The sequence below is a fragment of the Triticum dicoccoides genome, chromosome 1A (genome assembly GCF_002162155.2).
Source record: "Triticum dicoccoides isolate Atlit2015 ecotype Zavitan chromosome 1A, WEW_v2.0, whole genome shotgun sequence".
NCBI classification, from domain to species: domain Eukaryota; kingdom Viridiplantae; phylum Streptophyta; class Magnoliopsida; order Poales; family Poaceae; genus Triticum; species Triticum dicoccoides.
This window is the reverse complement of record NC_041380.1, coordinates 273,535,874-273,543,428: the sequence shown is the minus strand read 5'-3', so window position 1 is coordinate 273,543,428 and position 7,555 is coordinate 273,535,874.

Genomic DNA, 7,555 nt, shown 5'->3' with positions numbered 1-7,555 from the left:
AGTATACCGGTTTCTGAAGTGGGAATTTCTGTCTGTTCTCTTCTCGTTCAATGACGAGCACCGCACTCACCACCTGGTGTGTTGCAGAGATGTATAATAACATGGGTTCGCCGATGTGTGACGTGGCCATGATTGGGTAGCTCTCTAAAAGAGGTTTTATTTCTTCCAGTCCGGCCGTTGCCGCATCCGTCCACTCGAAGTGGTCGGTCCATCGGACCAGACGATACAGTGGCAATGCCTTTTCTCCTAACCTGGAGATAAAGCGGCTTAAAGCTGCCACGCATCCGGCTAATTTTTTGACCTGTTTGAGGTCTGTTGGTTTAGCCAATTGTGACAAAACTCGGATTTTGGCTGGGTTTGCCTCAATTCCTCTATTGGAAACGATGAAGCCCAACAGTTTTCCGGCGGGGACATCGAAAACACACTTTTCCGGATTGAGCTTGATGTCATATGTACGGAGGTTGTCGAATGTGAGGCGCAGGTCGTCTACTAGTGACTCGACGTGCTTAGTCTTGATGACGACGTCATGCACATATGCTTCGACCGTCTTGCTGATTTGTTTCTCCAGGCATGTCTGAATTGTGTGTTGGTAGGTGGCACCGGCGTTTTTAAGCCCGAAGGGCATAGTGTTGAAGCAGAAAGGCCCGTATGGGGTGATGAATGCCGTTGCGGCTTGATCGGATTCCTTCATTTTGATTTGATGATATCCGGAGTATGCGTCGAGGAAGCACAATGAGTCATGTCCTCCAGTAGCATCAATGATCTGATCGATGTGGGGGAGGGGGAATGGATCCTTAGGGCAGGCCTTGTTGAGGTCCTTGAAATCGACACACAGGCGCCAGGATTTATCCTTCTTTGGTACCATCACCAGGTTTGCTAGCCAGTCCGGGTGTTTAATTTCTCTGATGAACCTGGCCTTAATTAACTTGGATAGCTCCTCCCCCATAGCTTGTCGTTTGGGTTCCGAAAAGTGCCGCAGTGTTTGCTTGACTGGCTTGCATCCCTTCAATATATTGAGGCTGTATTCGGCCAACCTGCGTGGGATTCCTGGCATATCAGAAGGGTGCCAGGCGAATGTGTCCTAGTTCTTGCGCAGGAACGCGTGTAGTGGGGCGTCGACCGTCGGGTCGAGCTGTGCCCCGATGGAAGCTGTCTTCTTAGGGTCCGTTGGGTGTACTTGAAATATGACTATTTCATCTGCTGGTTTGAATCAGGTGGATTTGGGGCGCTTATCGAGGATTACGTCGTCCCTATCCACCATGGAGCGTAGTGCGGTTAACTCTTCGGCCGCAAGGGCCTCAGATAGTGCCTCGAGGGCCAGGGATGTGGTTTTGTTTTCGGCGCGGAGTGCTATGTCCGGATCACTGACGAGAGTGATGATACCGTTGGGCCCAGGCATCTTGAGCTTCATATACCCGTAATGAGGTATGGCTTGAAAGCGGGTGAATGCGTCTCGCCCCAGTAGGGCGTGATATCCACTGTTGAAAGGGGCCACTTGGAAGGTTATCTCTTTGGACTGATAGTTCTTTGGCATGCCGAATACCACATCGAGTTTAATTTTTCCCGTGCATCTTGCTTCCCGATTGGGAATGAATCCTCGAAAGGTCATATTACTTTGCTCGATGCGGCTCCTGTCTATTTGCATTTTATGGAGCGTGTCCTCGTAGACGAGGTTCAATCCACTGCCGCCGTCCATGAGCACTTTAGTGAGCCGAAAGCCATCCACAATTGGATTGAGGACCAGGGCGGCTGGTGCCCGGACTGACCGGAAGTTTGGTTCGTCGTCGGCATTAAAAGTTATGGCCGTGTCATTCCAGGGATTTATTGCTACGACTTGGCAGACTTTGGCGAGGTGATGAAGTGTCCTTTTGTTCCAATTGTTTTAAGGGAAATTCTCGAAGACCGACAATACTCTGAGGTCGTTATCTTCCGGAGAGTACTGCTCTGAGGTGTTTTTGATGAGGATATCCTGGCCGCTCTTGGCCACTTGCCGGAGTATCCAACATGCTCCAAGGCTGTGGGTTGGTTCCGTATCCGGTGTCGTGTGTATTTTGCATGGCTTATCGAGCCATTCCTCAAGAATGGTTCCACGTCTCGTAATGGGTTTAACTTTCTTGCCTACGGGGTCGGGTGTCCCGCGAGGGTGCATCCTTTTTGCCCGACGGGGAGGTGGCGTGAAGGCCGGTGGTTCCCAACGGGCTGTCTGAGTTTTCCAGGCGCTTTCCATTGTGCGGTACTTCTGTACTATGGTTGCCAAGTCGGTGAAGTGTGAAACGCGATGGCAGTTGAGGGCGTTGAGGATTCCTTCGTCCATGCAATTATTGCATAATAGTGAAATTGCGTCCTCGTCACGGCAATCTTTAATCTTGTCCTTGACAAGGAGGAATCTGGCCCAAAAGTGATGGACTATTTCCTGAGACTGTTGTTGTACGTACACGAGGTCGCATATATCCGGGGGACCAGAATTTCTTAGCGAATATTTATTTGTGGTGGGTGGGTGGCTTTAAATCCGAGCCTTGACCCAATGTGGAGTCCGGATTTTGAAAAACTTCTGAGTTTATTAGCTCGGGCTCCGAGGCGTCCTGTGATCCTTCAGGCTCAACGCCCGATTCTAAGTTCAGAGGACTGGGAGTGTCACCCCGCGGACGGGTATCCGGCTCTCCGAGCTCGGAAATCCGAACATAGCTTGTTTTCAACATAGGGGAAGAGCTGTTTTGCTCCTCTACGACCGCTATCTGATGGGCGACCGGCGGAGATTTTATTTCTCTCTGATCGGGTTTAAGCCCAATCTGATCATAGTCTGTAGCAACCCCCAGGAGGGCGATGCGATCCAGGAGTTCGTTTAAGGACCACAGAGGAACTCTCAATAAAAGCACCAATGTCGGTGTCAAAACCTTCGGATCTCGGGTAGGGAGTCCTGAACTGTGCGTCTAAGGATCAAAGGTAACAGGAGACAGGGTCATGATGTTTACCCAGGTTCAGGCCCTCTCGATAGAAGTAATACCCTACTTCCTGCTTGATTATCTTGGATGAATATGGGGTTTACAAGAGTTGATCTACCACGAGATCGTAATGGCTAAACCCTAGATGTCTAGCATGTATGATTATGATTGCCTTTATGGACTAAACCCTCCGGTTTATATAGACACCAGAGGGGCCTAAGGTTGTACAGAGTTGGTTTACACAGGAAGGAATCTTCATATCCGAACACCAAGCTTGCCTTCCACGCAAAGGAGAGTCCCATCCGGACACGGGAGGAAGTCTTCTGTCTTGTACCTTCACGGCCCATTAGTCCGGCCCACGTCATATAGCCCGGATGCCCGATGACCCCTTAATCCAGGACTCCCTCAATCACTTCCTTGGGACTCCTCTGGAATAGACAAGATCATATTATCCTCTGTGAGCGTCACATAACCATAAGAAGATGGTGTTGGGGAATGTTGCATGGAAAACAAAAAATTTCTATGCACACGCAAGATCTATCCATGGAGATGCATAGCAACGAGAGGGGAGAGTGTGTCTATGTACCCTTGTAGACCATTTATCGGAAGCATTTATCAACGCGGTTGATGTAGTCGTACACCTTCACAATCTGCCCGATCAAGTACTGAATGTACGGCACCTCCGCGTTCATCACACGTTCAGCTCAATGACGTCCTCACCTTCTTGATCCAGCAAGGCAGGTGAAGTAGTAGATGAGTTATGGCAACACGATGGTGTAGTGGCGGTGGTGATGCAACTATCTCCGTTGGGCTTCGCCAAGCACTACGAAAATATGACCGAGGACGAACAAGAGGGAGAGGGGTGAGGGAGTCCTGGATTAGGGGGTCCTCGGATAGCCGGACTATATACACTAGCCGGACTGTTGGACTATGAAGATACAAGATTGAAGACTTTGTCCCGTGTCCGGATAGGACTCTCCTTTGCATGGAAGGAAAACTTGGCAATTCGGATATGTAGATATCCTCCCTTGTAACCGACTCTGTGTAACCCTAGCCCCCTCCGATGTCTATATAAACCGGAGGGTTTAGTCCATAGGACAACAACAATCATAATCATAGGCTAGCTCCTAGGGTTTAGCCTCTACGATCTCGTGGTATATCAACTCTTGTAATACTCATATCATCAAGATCAATCAAGCAGGAAGTAGGGTATTACCTCCATCGAGAGGGCCCGAACCTGGGTAAACATCGTGTCCCCCGCCTCCTGTTACCATTAGCCTTAGACGCACAGTTCGGGACCCCCTACCCGAGATCCGCCGGTTTTGACACCGACAAGGGGCACCGCACACGACTAGGGAATCTTGGTGTGTGTTGCCCCTCTGCCTCCTCTCATATATATATACGTGGAGGGGGAGGGGAGGCAGCCCCTAGGGCGCCCCAAGTGGCCGGCGGCAGCCCTAGGGTGCCTGCCCTGGCCGAAACCCCCCTTCCATATTTGTGCATGGGGGAAGGAAAGGGGGGCTGGCTGCCTTTGGGGCGCCTCTCCCTTCCTTCCTTCCCTATTTGGTGCATGGGCAAGGGGTGGAGGTGCGCACCAACCCCCTTGTGGGCTGGTGTGCTCCCCTCTTTGGCCCATAAGGCAAACCGCTTGCCGGTGGCCTCCCGGAACCCCTTTTGGCACTCCGATGAAATACCCGGTACTTCCGAAACTTTTCTGATGACCAAAGAATATCGTCCTATATATAAATCTTTACCTCCGGACCATTCCAGAGCTCCTCGTCATGTCTATGATATCATTCGAGACTCCGAACAACATTCGGTCATCAACTCACATAACTCATACAATACTATATCGTCAACGAACGTTAAGCATGTGGACCTTGTGGGTTCGAGAACTATGTAGACATGACCGAGACACCTTTTCGGTCAATAACCAATAGCGGAACCTGGATGCCCATCTTGGTTCCTACATATTCTATAAAGATCTTTATCGGTCAAACCTTATGACAACATATGTAATGCCCTTTGTCTATCGGTATGTTACTTACCCGAGATTCGATCGTCGGTATCTTCATACCTAGTTCAATATCGTTACCGGCAAGTCTCTTTACTCGTTCCTAAAACATCATCTCGTAACTAAATCCTTAGTCACTTTGCTTGCAAGCTTCTTCTGATGTGTATTACTGAGAGGGCCCAGAGATACCTCTCCGATACACGGAGTGACAAATCCCAATCTCGATCCATGCCAACTCAACAGACACCCTCGGAGATACCTATAGAGCATCTTTATAATCACCCAGTTACGTTGTGACATTTGATAGAACACAAGGCATTCCTCTGGTATCCGGGAGTTGCATGATCTCATGGTCAAAGGAAGTATAAAATAACAACTTTATTATTGCCTCTAGGGCATATTTCCTTCAGTCTCCCACTTGCACTAGAGTCCATAATCTAGTTCACATCACCATGTGATTAACAACTATAGTTCACATCGCCATGTGACCAACACCCAAAGAGCTTACTAGAGTCAATAATCTAGTTCACATCGCCATGTGATTAACACCCATAGAGTACTAAGGTGTGATCATGTTTTTGCTTGTGAGAGAAGTTTAGTCAACGGGTTTGCCATATTCAGATCCGTATGTATTTTGCAAATTTCTATGTCTATAATGCTCTGCATGTAGCTACTCTAGCTAATTTCTCCCACTTCCAATACGTATCCAGATTGAGACTCACAGTCATTCGAATCGGTGTCAAAGCATGCATCGATGTAACGGTTTACAAAGAACTCTTTATCACCTCCATAACCGAGAAATATTTCCTTAGTCCTCTTAGGTAAGGATAATTTTGACCGCTGTCTAGTGATTTACTCCTGGATCACTATCGTACCGCCTTGCCAAACTGATGGCAAGGTGCACAATAGGTCTTGTACACAACATGGCATACTTTATAGAACCTATGGCTGAGGCATAGGGAGTGACTTTCATTCTCTCTCTATCTTCCGCCGTGGTCGGGCTTTGAGTCTTACTCAAATTCAAACCTTGTAACATGGGCAAGAACCCTTTCTCTGACTGGTCCATTTTGAACTTCTTCAAAACTTTGTCAAGGTATGTGCTTTGTGAAAGTCCTATTAAGCGTCTTGATCTATCCCTGTAGATCTTGATGCCAAATATATAAGAAGCTTCACCGAGGTCTTTCATTGGAGAATTCTTATTCAAATATCCTTTTATGCTATCCAGAAATTCTATATCATTTCCAATCAGCAATATGTCATCCACATATAATATCAGAAATGCTAGAGAGCTCCCACTCACTTTCTTGCAAATATAGGCTTCACCGTAAGTCTGTATAGAACCATATGCTTTGATCACCTCATCAAAGCGTATATTCCAGATCCGAGATGCTTGCACCAGTCCATAGATGGATCGCTGGACCTTGCACACTTTCTTAGCACCTTTAGGATCGACAAAACCCACTACTGCAGGACACTGCTAACACGACACTACGATCAGAGGCCCTTTGCCGAAACTGTGTGCGATGCAATAATTGCAAACGGTGGTGTAAAAAACCCATCAAAAAGGTGCAAAACGTTTGCGATGATGGATGCATCAAACATCGTTAAGATTTTAGTTGCGTGTGCGATGCAGGGCATACGGTTAATCCATTTGAACTGTTTACGATGAGGTAGAACAATAGAAACGGGCAGCCATATCAATGTGTGTGCGATATACGGCATATGGTTAACTCGGACGAACTGTTTTCGATTAGGGAACACAATAGAAATGGTTCAACTTAACAAGATGTGTGTGATATGCAGCCTATAGTTCACATGGATGAACTGTTTGCAATGACCCAAAAGAACACAAACGAGTTGTGTAAACAAGATGTGTGTGATACGTGGCAAACAGCCGACTCAGATGAACTGTTTGCGATGAGAAATTACAACACAAACGGTCGATACAGTTACTTCGTGTGTGATTTTGTGTGTACAAAAAACTTTGAAAAATGCAAAGTAGTTGCTTGCGGTCGCTTGGGGTATCGCACACGATGCGTCTACGAGTACTCATGTGCGATGATTAGTATGTTACACATCCATTTCCTTATGTGAACATGTGTGTGAATTTGCAATATGGACAGTTAATATGCAAATGCCTTCTGGACATCGGGCACACGCTTAAACTCAATGAACTGTGTACGATACTAATACTTTCCATGAAAATTTATGAACTTGGGTAACGACATTTGAGTAACATATATATAGTGGTTACACTATTCGACAAAATGAGGATCTTCGTAACACGGTTTTGACAACCATATGGTCCATATCTACATACTTAACATAGTAACAACTATCACATTTTAAGAGGCTAAGGGCCAACAAACATATGGTCCATATCTACATACTTAACATATAGTAACAGCTAGCACATTTTAAGAGGCTGAGGTCCAACAACCACAACTATCCATTGGAAGCAGCTTGATCACGGCGACTCGACATCTCATCAATGAAAAGGAAGAGCCCTCCTGTGCCTTGGAAGAGCAGGAGTAGAACAGTGTCTCCAATTTTCCAATATGGATGCACTGCCATGAGAAGCTAGAACTTGTTAATTTGA